Below are 16,071 nucleotides of genomic sequence, written 5' to 3' on the forward strand. Positions count from 1 at the left end.
TAACACATTTAGTTACAAAACTGCAATAAACGTGGAACAATACATTTATAATAGAAACAGACTATAAACGAAAGGACTGGTGGGTGTGGGGTGGACCTCGACCGTCTGACCTTTTCCTAGAGCTGATCTCGAAAACAATCAATCTGACAACTATCACGTCCCGCTCATCAACTGATCTGGACATTCCGCACCATTGATCTATCATGTTAAATCTGACAGTTGTCACATGGTCTCGCGCCCCAACTAGCACGTCTGCTAATTCTCCGAAGGCACGTGAGAAAGTGGTTTTTGGGAGGCTACGTGTCGAGCGCTGAGTGGAATCGCGTGCTCTTGGTAGAAAACTACTTCCTACCTTGAAGGAATGCGATAAACCATTTATTGTTCTCCCGTCATAACTCAAATATTTTAGCTTCTTTTTCATAACTTTATTGCGTCCATTTTCCAGGATAACCTACCTGCATGTTTTGACATGATATGCATCGATCTCCTTTGATCAGACGATCTTCACTCTTGATCGCTAATCCCCATCGCTTGTGGTATGAACCAATCGCAGACTGCCACATCATCTTCTGTGCTGACATCATCAAGAACCTGTGACTCTTTCTCAGGTTGCCACCTGTTCTGCTGACGTAGGCATTGACTTTTTGGCCTAAATCTTTAATTGGCTCTATTTTCCTTATCCAAACTCAGATTTGCATGCTGTTTGCACTGTTGGCTTCGTATTCATGAGAACTTCAACATTATTCCATTTTCACTTGTATTTGAAGACTTTTGATCTGGAGGATATGTTGAATCCATTTTGGATCACTCCTCCCCACTGGAAGCTTTTGGTCCACCAAAACTTGGTTTTAGCTATCGAGTAAGTGAGGATAAAGTTACTTCACTTTTCCAATATCTATTCATCGTGATTTACTTGGATTTGTACCTTTGAGTCCAACTTGAAGATACTCATCATTCCCTCATCATGAAGTTCTTATCCTCCTATCAAGAACAGTGTCCTCTTGTAACTCATTGAGATACTCGGGCAACAAATCCTTAATGGAAGGTAGTTGACCTTGCTCTTCAGGATCTTCAACTAATGAAGGTTCATACAACCTCAAGTTTTCAACATTTAGGACTAAATAGATTTGCATTAAGCTGGTAGATTAAGGTGGAAAGCATTTTCACAAATTTTATCAAGTATTTTGAAAGGAACATATCTAATTGGTTTCAACTTTTTACCTTCCCCTTGCAGTCTTTCTTTGCTGATGTACAACCAAACTTGATCACCAACTTGAAAACTATGCTAAACTCAATGCTTGTCATGTCGCACCTTATACTTTGCTTGGCTTATTTCCAGCAGTTCCTATACTGCCTGGTGAATTTCCTGGATTTTTTCAATGAACTTGGTTGCTTTGTATACATCACTATGTCCATCAATTGCTATGTCTTTACCAAAGAAAAAATCCAAGGAAGACTTTGGTATAAAACCAAAACAAGTCTCAAAAGGTGATCTTTGAGTAGAAGAATGTTTTGCACAGTTGTAAGCATGCTGCACATAACAAAAATTCTCATCCCAAAGTTTGGGATGCTTGTTGCAATATCTTTGAAGCAACTGTATCATTGTCCTATTTACCACTTCTATGTGACCATCTATTTGTGGATGATGTTAGAGTCGGTCTGGCCAGTCCTCCGTCAGAGATCAAAACTCTTTATTCATTTCATTTTTAGGAGTCCCGCTCCATTTATCCTGCTGCATTCCGCTAGGAGCATGCCATAATCTGATGACAAAGGTCATGCTAGTCATTTCCCCTCATGTCTAGCTCGTGTTGGCTTAGGTCTTTTGTCAATGATCACCAAAGTCAATGACAGTCAAGGTCTGGTCCTTTAATGGACAAAAGTCATTTTCGATCATTAGGTCTAGGGATTAATCAATTTGGTCTTTAAATATGTCTAGTAAAGCCATGTAGGCCAGAGTGGGGCCCTTACAAAGTAATGATTCAGAGAGTTTCATCGTCATATTGATAAACTTCGGCTGTTCTTCAAAACTCTGTTTTGAAGAAAAGTCAAACAGTGTCATTGGTGATAAAATTTTCAAAAAAAAGTCGTCAGTTGACTTCTTCAGATGCAGACATGGTTTCTGTGGCCAAATGTCCTGTCGTGCAATCCCTGCAAAGAGTGCCAAAAATTTCATCATTTGAGCTAAAATTTCAAAGGGAAAGTGAAAATCAGTGTTGCTTTAAGTCAATGAAAAAGTGTCAAAACATAACATTAGAAAAATGGGTTTTTGGAGAAGCAAAAATTTAAACCATGACTTTCAAGTCTTTATATACAAGTTTCCACCAAAATCAAAGTCATTTTGCAAATCAAGGCATAGGGAAACATTGCAAAGTGTTTGAGTGTGCATTGTGTGTGTTTGGAGCAAGGTTGGAGGTAGTTTTCAGGGCGCGACCCATATACACAGGGGTGCGGCGCACACAAAGGGCGCAGCGCACACAGAGCCACCCCTCAGTTCAAATTTTCAACAGGCGTGACGCATATAACGAGCGCGACACACTGGGTTTTGTGTGCGGCGCACACCCACAGAGGGCCAAAACTGTGCCAAATCACCTCAAATTTTTTGTGAAGCCCCTCAAATTGACAGGTAGGCTCTATGACATGACTTTTTCATCAAAGTTCATAAATGATATGGTGGTTTATGGCTGTGTTTGAATGCAACAAAACTCATAAAATCAACCAAAAGAAAACACCAAAGGCCATTGTTGCTAGGGTTGCATAGTTGTGGTATTGAGGCCAAGGTTCCATTTTCACCCACCATTTTTCCCTCACCTACCATTTTTCCCTATCCTCCCTTTCTTATTTTCCCTATTATCCCTACCCTAAAACACTACCAAACCCTATCCTCTTTCCCCTCCTCTTATTTGTCAACATAACACCCCAAAAACCTACCCTATCAAATACCCAAACCCACTACATATCCCTAAACAAACTTCTCCCCATAACCCCTAGTCCCATCACATTACTCCCCTCCTAATACTCCCTTTTGTTTCATTGTTCCCCTTGGTGGCAAATATCACAAAAGCACTCAGCTTCACACCATCATCAAAGGGTAGCCTAAATATAGTACACAGAGCAGTCATGACATCACAACATTCATCAGAGTATGAGATGGAGACACAAAGTGACTCATCCTCGGAAGAGCAGGCTCCCAGGAGACATCACAAGAGTGGCAAACATGTTAGGGATGAGCCCACTACCCTCATTGAATTACAAGCATGCCCTCTTGTCATGTCATGTTTCCAGCATCTATCATGTTTTGAATTTTGTCAAAGAGTGGCTAATGTTCGAGTTCATCATGATTTGGCCCGTCTTTTTGTGCTTCACCTACATGGAGATCACTCTATCTTGGCCGGGGTCACCTTCAAATTGACACCCGAAACTGTCTCATTAGCAACCGGTATACCGAATGTTGGAGAACCATGACACAAGAAACGGAAGGTTGATCGACAGCATTATGAGCCTTACATTAAGGCCAGTTGCTTGAGGCATATCACAAGAGTTTTTCCATTCAAATATTTGAAAGATGAATATGCTCCACTCATGAAGTTGATCATGAAGTACTTCAGCTGTGAGGGGAGGTTCTCTCGTCTATATGCCTATCACATCAGGTTGCTCATTCACTTTACTAGGGTATGGATGATGAACAACCCATTTTTCATTTGCAGGAAGATAGAGAGGATGAACACCTTCATGTAGCACAAGACCCCTCAGCAGCAACTTAACAGTGTTTATCACTTTTCTCTTATTAAGATTTTGGTGGATCATCAGTTGGGATTGCAGGGCATTACTTGGGATGACTTCATCTCTCGTGACCTCTTCAGCACTTCACAGGTAGAGTCAAAGGTTGAACATGAGATAGGTGGTCCTTCTCATCAGTATGAGCGCCATGAGACCACTACTATGCCAATATTCATCACCTATCAGAGAGGCAGTAGGCATTTGTTTGCAGCAGTAAAGCAAGTGTTATCTCCACCCGGGGTGGAAGGGGCCTCGCTTCCGACATCAGCACTATAGGTATAGGATAGAGGTAAGGAGCCAATGCAGGATGAGGGGCCTTCAGGTGAGCCATCAGGTGAACGAGAGACCGAATTCGTTCTCCTTCATGATGATGATACAGATACAGAGTCGACAAGTGCACAGCTCAAAGAGATCATCCAGGAGCAGCAATCAGAGATCGAAGCCTTGTCCCTTGATTTGGAGAGGGCTAAGTGGAACATGAAGTATCTGAAGTAGAGGAACAAACAGCTTGAGGATAAACAAATGATCATGGAGCTACAAAACATTCGTGAGCATCGCCAAGCTGCACAAAGGAGAAGAGTTGAGCTCACGTCATTGGAACAAGAGATTAATGAGGACCGGGAGGCCAACCTCGAGAGAGTTAACATGCACTTGGAGAGGTTGCTAGAAAAGGCTGACAAGGACCATGAACTGCTAAGACACATGGCTTTCCACTACATGGTGCGAAACAAAGTATGTAAGGCCCGAATCAGGAATTTGAAGGCTAAATTGAGGAAGGAAATCAAGAAGCAAAAGAGACAAAGGGAGCTTGATCGACTTCAGATATTGGCCAAAGCCTCTTTGGCCCAACATATCACTTCATAGAGAACCTCTAGCCCAAATTTCAAGAAATTTGGGGCAATTTTGGTCACATGGTAATTTTTTGGTCAAAACATAGGTTTTTTCTCCCTGTGTGCCGCGCCACTGGTGCGGCGCTCAGGATTGGGAGCTCCAAATCACAAATGGTTTGCATTTTTGGGTTTAGCATGCAAAATCACAACTACTGGTGCTTGGAAAAGAAATTTGGGCATGATTTGAGTCTCCAAGAGGTAAAAAACACTCAAAAAATGAGCACTCTGCGCCTATTTTGATACACAGGAAGTAGTCTTGGGAGAATGAAGTTTTGGAGGGGCAAATACGCACCAAATTAAGAAATTCCACTTGGGTTGGAAAGTAGACAGACCAATATTTCCAACAAGAACACTTGGGCACATTTTTGACTCCTTCAAGTGCCTCAAAAAAGGCTCCAAAGTGGCGCGGTGCATATAGAAAATGGCGCGGCGCATATAGGGAAAAAGGCCAATTTCACCTCCATTTCGTGAAATTTCGATTGACGACTTCTCCAAGTGGGTCCGCTCATCTACATTTCACTTTTTCAGCACATAAGGTGGCATTTAAAGTATTTTCACTCCAGATTGGCTTCTATCCAAATGGCAAAGGAAGGCGAACAGTCACCCAAGCCATTTGTCATGTTTGTAACGCTGCAGCTGTAGCTAATGGTTGGCTTTCCACCTCCATTTTGTAATGATTCCAGTAACTCCCCAACCCTTGGGCATTCTATCTCTTCATGGCACATTCTATATATTGTATGTAAACTATTTGCAAAGGGTTGGTTGGCTTGTAATTTCTGGGAGACTGTGGGAGAGAAACTCAGTTCTTCATTGTATATTTTGACAGAGGATTAATGAAAGGCAGTGGCTTTGTTTCATGATATTCATGTGGTTGTGAGTGTAGAAGATTTGTCTCTTATGTTTCATATGTATTTAGTAATGTTTCACAATTCATTTCATATTCATTTCCAGTGAAATTTTCTAAGTTAGATAAGGTAGAATCTATTTTTATTGCTTTGTCTGTGGGAAAATTTCATGTTCAGTGTTCTTCTTTTGTTGAAAAGGATTCATGTACTTATGCCCTTTTCACCCTTCTAAGAAATTCCTCCATTCCGCGTTACTTCAAATTAAATTTATAGACTTTCCTCCTATCTTGCCTCACGAAGTAATTTGTGCCTTTGTATTAAATTCTCTGCTCATTGCTGTCGTTGGTCCGATACCATCCCAGAAATTCAGTCATTCATAAAAAATTGCTTCTTGTATCCATATTTACTTACTAGCCTAAGATCAATATTTCACTGTTAGTCATCTCAGACCATTCTGTTTACTTATTCGCTGAGCGTGACTCAGAGAGAGCCCTCTCCTGTTCTAGTAGGGCTAGCTACCAGACTGAGCGTGGTTTGTGGTTACCCTGAATTTTGCCTTCCTTCAGCCTAAGGCAGATTTAGGTGCTAACATAGTGGCAACTCCGCTGGGGAAGAAAATGGTTTGCTTGAAGATTGTTTTGCCCCAGTACATATCTCAAGTTCAAAGCTGATTGTTGATGGTGAACAACGATAAGAAGACGGCTGAAATCATTCACCTAGCAACTCCTTTCACTGAAGAATCCAACAACCGGTGCTTCATGGTGACTCCACTACAGAGGGATCAGTAGCTTTGAGATTTTTTTTTTTAAATGGAGCGGATTGCAAGAAGATACGCTCCCATGAATCGAGATCACATCCCAAGTTTTCCAAATAAAATTCCGAAGGTAGATTGGTCAAGGAATCTACCTACATTTAAAGATGATGGTAAGAAGGACACTGCTTTACATCTAGTTCGATTTCACATGCATATTCGCAAGTTGAAGGTTGATTTTCCTCAAGATTGCTTGATGAAGATATTCCTGGCCACTCTGAAAGGTGAAGCCCAATATTGGTATGAAAGTTTGCCGCCTGCTTGTATTTAATGTTTAAAGGATTTTCATGCCCTGTTCATTGAAAGATATCAAGAATCTTATCCATCATTAAATCTAGTTCATGACTATTGCAAACCTGCTTCTACTTTTTTTGAAAGCCTTGAAAAATACTATGAGGATGATAATTTTATGGATGATGAGATCATGGAAGCCTTGTACAAGAATCCATTTCAGCAACATGAAGAGAAACTAGAGGAGACACATCAAGATGCTCAGGAAACGTTGCAGCAGAATCAAGATCTTTGTACAGTTGAAAATGAAGGAATTTTGCATCTTGACAGTCAACAGGAATTACATGAAATGGATCAGCTATATGAGGAAAATTTGTATACTCCTTCTCTTGAAATTAATGAAGACAATCACTGTTTGAGCAAGAGAAAACAAAAATTATTATCTCCTCTATCTGAAAATGAGATAGATCAACTCTTGAATGGTCAGGTTACAGCTCAAGTTAATGCAAATCTGCAGTGTGCACATGGTCAAGAAGGTTACGGTAGAACTTCTTCCTCTGGAGAAAATGATGATAGTCTTGTAAGCAGCTTTATAGATCAGCAGGTTGAAGAGTTCCATATGGCTGAAAGTGATGAAAGAAAAAGTGTCGGTTCATATCTGTCCATAGAAGAAGACAGCATGCAAGGAAGTCTAGTTCTAATTCCAGAATCTGATAATGTCAAGTCACCCATTTCAGATTCAGATTCATATTGTGATGACCAAGAAAACCTTGTACTAAGTCCCATGAAAGAGAACTCTGCTGCTGAAATCATCTAGGATGAAGAAGACAGAGTTTTGGATCCAAATGTTCTCATGTCATCAGAACACAGTCTTCATGAAGAGGCAATCCAGTCAGCTCATGAACAGCAAGATGAGATCTTTGCTCAAGTAAGTGAAAAGTTTCCTTGGATGAATCATTGGTAGATGATATGAATGTTAGTGTTGGGTTTCGAGAATCATCTGAAATTTCTTTTCTCATGATTGATGAATGTGATGAATGTAAGGATAATCTCGTTGTCATATTATATGAAGATGATCAAAACTATATTCAGACTTCAGCAGACCAGACCATTCAGGATTCCCTTTCAGACTCTTCCTCATATGTCTCATGTTTTGAAATGTTCTTTGAAGAGGAAATATGCTCACCTATTTGTTCAGAATTTTTTGAAGACCAGGAGCATACTCTTATTTATGAAAAAAGACCAAAATCGAGAGAAAAAGATACCTTGTTTTTTCAGCAGGAGGCAAGACTTCATGTTTTTCAAGATCCAATGGAAGATTTGCTGCAGTCAGCAGTGAAGGTGATTATTGCAGTATTCAGTGATGAAGGGGATCATGGTCAATTATGTTTTTGGAAGCCCAGTTACCAGTATCTGTTGTTGACCAGAAGATCTGATCCGGAGAATCAATCAAGGAGGCATCTACTTGATTAGTTACATTGGAAGACACATTACACATGATTGTACATATTGCATTAGTACGCAGGTGGCTGTCATCATGATTTGAAACCCTCAAATCTTGATGGAATGTTGCCATTGAATAAGTTTTGTCAGTTCTTGTTTTAGTTAAGTCAGACATGAGTCATTTCCTTTTGCATTGAGTCAGTTTTTCAGTCACGTTGGTTCCATAATTGAGTCAGTTTGAGTCAAGTTTCATTCAATAAATTGAGTCATGTTGGTTTGTCGGAATAATGGACTCCATAGCCCAATGGACAAAGGCACTGACTAGCTCCTCCAGAGATCTGTTGTTCTTGGCACCTCCAAGGAGCTACCATCCCCCATTGGAGCCAATGTTAGAGTCGGTCTGGCCAGTCCTTCGTCAGATATCAAAACTCTTTATGAATTTCATTTTTAGGAGTCCCACTCCATTTACCCTGCTGCATTTCGCTAGGAGCATGCCATAATCTGATCGAAAAGGTCATGCTAGTCATTTCCCCTCATGTCTGGCTCCTGCTGGCTTAGGTCTTTTGTCAATGATCACCAAAGTCCATGACAGTCAGGGTCTGGTCCTTTAATGGAAAAAATTCATTTTGGATCATTAGGTCTAGGGATTAATCAATTTGGTCTTTAAATATGTCTAGTAAAACCATGCAGGCCAGAGTGGGGTCCTTACAAAGTAATGATTCAGAGAGTTTCGTTGTCATATTGATAAACTTCGATTGTTCTTCAAAACTCTATTTTGAAGAAAAGTCAAACAGTGTCATTGGTGATAAAATTTTCAAAAAAAAGTCGTCAGTTGATTTCTTTAGATGCAGACATGGTTTCCATGGCCAAATGTCCTGTCATGCAATCCCTACAAAGAGTGCCGAAAATTTCATCATTTGAGATAAAATTTCAAAGGGAAAGTGAAAAATTAGTGTTGCTTTAAGTCAATGAAAAAGTGTCAAAGATAACATTAGAAAAATGGGTTTTTGGAGAAGCAAAAATTTAAACCCTGACTTCCAAGTCTTTATATACAAGTTTCCACCAAAATCAAAGTCATTGTGTAAATCAAGGCATAGCGAAACATTGCAAAGTGTTTGAGTGTGCATCGTGCGTGTTTGGAGCAAGGTTGGAGGTAGTTTTTAGGGCGCGACGCATATACACAGGGGCACGACGCACACATAGGGCGCGGCGCACATAGAGGGCACGGCGCACATAGAGCCACCCATCAGTTCAAATTTTCAACGGGCATGACGCACTAGGTTTTGCGCGCGGCGCACACCCACAGAGGGTCAAAACTATGCCAAATCACCTCAAATTTTTTGTGAAGCCCCTCAAATTGACAAGTAGGCTCTATGACATGACTTTTTCATCAAAGTTCATAAATGATATGGTGGTTTATGGCTGTGTTTGAATGCAACAAAACTCATAAAATCAACCACAAGAAAACACTAAAGGCCATTGTTGCTAGGGTTGCATAGTTGTGGTATTGAGGCCAAGGTTCCATTTTCACCCACCATTTTTCCCTCACCTACCATTTTTCCCTATCCTCCCTTTCTTATTTTCCCTATTATCCCTACCCTAAAACATGACCAAACCCTATTCTCTTTCCCCTCCTCTTATTTGTCAACATAACACCCCAAAACCTACCCTATCAAATACCCAAACCCCCTACATATCCCTAAACAAACTTCTCCCCATAACCCCTAGTCCCATCACATTACTCCCCTCCTAATACTCCCTTTTGTTTCATTGTTCCCCTTGGTGGCAGATATCACAAAAGCACTCAGCTTCACACCATCATCAAAGGGCAACCTAAATACAGTACACACAGTAGTCATGACATCACAACATTCATCAGAGTATGAGATGGAGACACAAAGTGACTCATCCTCGGAAGAGCAGGCTCCCAGGAGACATCACAAGAGTGGCAAACATGTTAGGGATGAACCCACTACCCTCACTGAATCACAAGCATGCCCTCTTCCCATGTCATGTTTCCAGCATCTATCATGTCTTGAATTTTGTCAAAGAGTGGCTAATGTTCGAGTTCATCATGATTTGGCCCGTCTTTTTGTGCTTCACCTACATGGAGATCACTCTATCTTGGCCGGGGTCACCTTCACACTGACACCCGAAACTATCTCATTAGTAACCGATATACCAAATGTTGGAGAACCATGGAACAAGAAACAGAAGGTTGATCGACAACATTATGAGCCTTACATTAAGGCCAGTTGCTTGAGGCATCTCACAAGAGTTTTTCCATTCAGATATTTGAAAGATGAATATGCTCCACTCATGAAGTTGATCATGAAGTACTTCAGCTGTGAGGGGAGGTTCTCTCGTCTATATGCCTATCACATCAGGTTGCTCATGCACTTTACCAGGGTACGGATGATGAACATCCCATTTTTCATTTGCAGGAACATAGAGAGGATGAACATCTTCATGCAGCACAATACCCCTCAGCAGCAACTTAACAGTGTTTATCACTTTTATCTTATTAAGATTTTGGTGGATCATCAGTTGGGATTGCAGGGCATTACTTGGGATGACTTCATCTCTCGTGACCTCTTCAGCACTTCACAGGTAGAGTCAAAGGTTGAACATGAGATAGGTGGTCCTTCTCATCAGTATGAGTGCCATGAGACCACTACTATGCCAGTATTCATCACTTATCAGAGAGGCAGTAGGCATTTGTTTGCAGCAGCAAAGCGAGTGTTATCTCCACCTAGGGTGGAAGGGGCCTTGCTTCCGACATCAGCACTACAGGTACAGGACAGAGGTAAGGAGCCAATGCAGGATGAGGGGCCTTCAGGTGAGCCATTAGGTGAACGAGAGACCAAATTCATTCTCCTTCATGATGATGATACAGATACAGAGCCGAAAAGTGCACAACTCCAGGAGCAGCAATCAGAGATCGAAGCCTTGTCCCTTGATTTGGAGAGGGCTAAGTGGAACATGAAGTATCTGGAGCAGAGGAACAAACAGCTTGAGGATCAGCAAACGATCATGGAGCTACAAAACATTCGTGAGCATCGCCAAACTGCACAAAGGAGAAGAGTTGAGCTCACGTCATTGGAGAAAGAGATTAATGAGGACTGGGAGGCCAACCTCGAGAGAGTTAACATGCACTTGGAGAGGCTACTAGACAAGGCCGACAAGGACCATGCACTACTGAGACACATGGCTTTCCACTACATGGCACGAAACAAAGTATGCAAGGCCCGAATCAGGAATTTAAAGGCTAAATTGAGGAAGGAAATCAAGAAGCAAAAGAGGCAAAGGGATCTCAATCCACTTCAGATATTGGCCGAAGCCTCTTTTGGTCACATGGTAATTTTTTGGTCAAAACACAGGTTTTTTCTCCCTGTGCGTCGTGCCAGTGGCGCGACGCTTAGGATTGGGATCTCCAAATCACAAATGGTTTGCATTTTTGGATTTAGCATGCAAAATCATGACTACTGGTGCTTGGAAAAGAAATTTGGGCATGATTTGAGTCTCCAAGAGGTCAAAAACACTCAAAAAATTTACCTCTCTGCCCCTATTTGGACACACAGGAAGCAGTCTTGGGAGAATGAAGTTTTGGAGGGGCAAATGAGCACCAAATTCAGAAATTCCACTTGGGTTTGAAAGTAGACAGGTCAGGCTTTCCAACAAGCACACTTGGGCACATTTTGGACTCCTGTAAGTGCCTCAAAATAGGCTCCAAAGTGGCATGGTGCATATAGGGAAAAAGGCCAATTTCACCTCCGTTTCGCGAAATTTCGATTCGCGACTTCTCCAAGTGGGCCCGCTCATCTACATTTCACTTTTTCAGCACCTAAGGCAACATTTAAAGTATTTTCACTCCAGATTGGCTTCTATCCAAATGGAAAAGGAAGGCGAACAGTCACCCAAGCCATTTTTCATTTTTGTAACACTGCACCTGTAGCTAATGGTTGGTTTTCCACCTCCATTTTGTAATGATTTGAGTAACTCCCCAACCCTTGGGCGTTTTATCTCTTCATGGCACATTCTATATATTGTATGTAAACTATTTGCAAAGGGTTGGTTGGCTTGTAATTTATGGGAGACTGTGGGAGAGAAATTCAGTTCTTCATTGTATATTTTGACAGAGGATTAATGAAAGGCAGCAGCTCTGTTTCATGAGATTCATGTGGTTGTGAGTGTAGCAAATGTGCATCTTATGTTTCATATGTATTTCGTAATGTTTCACAGTTCATTTCATATTCATTTCTAGTGAAATTTTCTAAGTTAGATAAGGTAGAATTCATTTTTATTTCTCTACCTGTGGGAAAATTTCATGTTCAATGTTCTTCTTCTGTTGAAAAGGATTCATGTACTCATTCCCTTTTCACCCTTCTAAGCAATTCCTCCATTCCGCGATACTTCAAACTAAATTGCTAGACTTTCCGCCTATCTTGCCTCACGAAGTAATCTGTGCCTTTGTATTAAATTCTCTGCTCATTGCTGTCCATTGGTCTCATACCATCCCAGAAACTCAATCATTCATTAAAAATTACTTCTTGTATCCATATTTACTTACTAGCCTAAGATCAATATTTCACTGTTAGTCATCTCAGACCATTCTGTTTACTTATTCATTGAGCATGACTCGGATAGAGCCCTCTCCTGTTCTAGTAGGGCTAGCTACCAGATTGAGCGTGGTTTTTGGTTACCCTGAATTTTTCCTTCCTTCAGCCTAAGGCAGATTTAGGTGCTAACAGATGAAATTTCGTGCTCTTCTTTAACCTTTCTTCCATTAACTCCCATATACTTGACCAAAATTTCCCAACAAATCGAGAATCTCGATCAGATACAATAGAAGTGGGTAACCCAAAATGAACCCATACATTTTGAAAGAACAACTTTGTAGTTTGTTCAGCTGTGACCTATTTATTACATGGTATCAAAATACACATCTTACTGAACCTATCCACAACTACATACAAATAATCATGACCCTTTCTAGACTTTGGCAATCCCCCAACAAAATCCATGGAAACACTTTCCCAAGGATGAGAAGGAGTTGGAAGTGGAGTGTACAAGCCTAATTTTCTATTACTTGGCTTGCTTGTAGCACACATAGTATATCCTTTGATATATCTAGAAACTTTCTCATTCATTCGTGGCCAATAATAGAACCTTTTAATTGTGCAACTGTTTTACTTACACCAATATGACCTGATATGAGAGAAGTATGTGCTTCTCGAATTATGTTAACTCTTTCAGTTTGTGGAATGCATAACTTTCCCAAATGATATAAGAGTTTTTCCTTTATGTAATAATCCAATTCTTTTACCTACTTGCCATGACTTAAAGTTGCATATACATCCTTAAAATCTTTGTCTTGAGCATATTTTTCAATGTAACTTTCATGAATTATTGAATTATGCTTAAGTATTGTGGATGCATTTATAATTGGTCTTGATAACATGTCTGCAACCTTATTATGTATGCCCTTCTTATATCTGATAACAAGATGAAACCCATCCACCTATAATGTCTTGATAGTTGCATTAGTTTGTGAGGGTAAATATTGAAGTGGTTGATGATCTATGTGTATGATTGTTTCTTTACCCATTATGTAATGTTTCCACTTTTTAACACTTTGGACTAATGCATACAATTATTTATCATATGTAGGATATTTAACTACTGTTGATGTAAATGTCTTAGAATGAAAGCATATAGGCTTTCTGTGCTACATCAACACTGCCCCCATGGCATATTCACTTGCATTTGTTTTGATCTCAAATGGATGCTGAAGATCTGGCAGTGCTAGTACTGGCGTTGTACTGATCCTTTCTTTAAATGTGTCAAAGGCTTTCTGTCATTTGCCTCCCCACTGAAACACCTGTTTCACACTTGTCAAAGCATGAAAGGAGTTGCAATCAATGAGAAGTTAGCATTAAACTTTCGCCAATATTGTGTTGCCCCTATGAAACTTCTAACTTCTGTAGAAGTATTGGGTTTAGGCTAGTTTACTATGACTTCGACCTTAGAGGGATCTATCTTCAATTCACCACCCCCTATAATATAACCCAAATAATTCAAAGATGTTCTTCCAAATTCAAATTTTGACAGTTTCACATAGAGTTCTTCTCTTTTTAAAACATCTAAAATTTTCTTTACATGCTTTACATGTTCATCCCATGTCCTACTAAAAACAAGAATATCACCTAAATAGACTATTACAAAATCATCAATAAATGGTCTAAATACATCATCCATGACTCGCATAAACATAGAAGGAGCGTTAGTTAAGCCAAAAGGCATAACCAACCATTCAAAAAGTCCTTGCTTCGTCTTGAAAGCAGTTTTCCATACATCCCATTCTGCAACTCTGATATGATCGTAGCCGCTTCAGAATTCTAATTTAGAGAAGTAAACTGCATCTTTTAACTGATCTAATAAATAATCAATATGAGGAAGAGGATAACGATTCTTTATTGTGATTCTATTTAGTGCTCTAAATCAATGCACATTCTCCATGAACTGTCTTTCTTTCACACCAACACAATAGGTGATCCACATGGTGATATGCTTAGTTGAATAAACCCTTTATCGAGCAACTCCTGTACCTGCTTCTTTATCTCTACATTCTCTAGAGTTGATAACCTATACATTCCAATGTTAGGTAGTGGAGCATCTTTCTGCAAATAAATTTCATGTGCTATCTCTCGCTTGGGTGGAAGCCCTTTAGGCTCTTGAAACAGAATATCATAATCAGAAACAACTTTAACTAGATTTGCTTTCTGTTTGGGATTACAGCCTTGGAATGCATCGGATTTATCAAGATCCTTTGCTTTTGCAATCATTAGTAAAAATTGGTTACATCTGTCCAGAATTTATGAGAGTGAAGTTATCTTTGATTTATGATCCCTTACAATATATTCAATTCCATCCTTAGTGAGTTGATACTTATTTTCAGTTGATAGAAGATAGCTTTTCTATCGTACAAGTATGGACTTCCTAATACAATTCCACATATGTCCAATGGGACAATATCTAACTCATCCTCATCTACAAATGTTGACCCAATAGCAAAATGAAGTTTACATTGTTTCGTAACTTGTAGCTTTGTTTTATCACACACCCAACCTAATGGATATGGATTTTTATGAGGTTTTGTTTCTAGACCCAAATTCTTTACAATTGTTTCAAGAATCAAATTAACTTGTGACCCACTATCAAATAAAGTATCAATTTTAGTGTGCTTGGAAATGACTCTAATATGAAATAGCTCATTTCTTTTCCTCTCATAACTTTCATTATCAGCAGAATGCGAAGAATTACTTGTAGATGCTTCAGAATCTTTACCTTTTATAACTGTAGTTGTAACCATTGTTTCATCACCTAAGTATGATCCCAAGTCCTTTTGAATAGTAGCAACATTCTTTTTCTCTTTACTCCCGAACTTCTTAGGCTTCAATTTTGGATGCAATGACCAGCAGTGTGCCTCATCGTGTCCTTCCTTCTTACACTGAGTGCATGAAGGTTTATCCTTCTTCACAGTGTTTGCTTTCCTCTCCTTCCATTTCAGTTTCTTCTTTCCTTTATTCTTGTTCTCAATATATTTTGATGATTTCCCAACATCTGGATTTACATTTTAACCTCTAGCCTCTAGTTGAGTTGCTTGAACTGATACATCGTCTAAGCTAGTGGGATTAAACATAAATATAGTATGCTTCAAATAACTATGAAGACCACCTATATATTTTAATAATGTCTCTGGTGAGTCCAATGATATGCCTAATTATGAAATTACTGAGTATAACTCTGAACACTTTTACCCTTCAATTTACGTAGTGTTTGCCAACTCATCATTGCTTGCTGCATGTAAGCCAAAGGATAAAATTGATTTTTAATGGCAGAAATAAATTCATTCAAGGTTGAAATGATTTTACCATGCTTTTGGAGATCTGCTTGTGTCTTGCCTTCCCACCACACAAGTACGGTTCCTCCAAGTCGAAGGCTAGCCAGTTGGATCTTCTTCCTTTCTAAATCAACTTTCTACACCCTACAATATACATCAATTTGCCTTATC

The sequence above is a fragment of the Pinus tabuliformis genome, chromosome 4_1 (assembly GCF_031772625.1).
Source record: "Pinus tabuliformis cultivar Carrire ecotype Pingquan chromosome 4_1, CPIR1, whole genome shotgun sequence".
NCBI lineage: Eukaryota > Viridiplantae > Streptophyta > Pinopsida > Pinales > Pinaceae > Pinus > Pinus tabuliformis.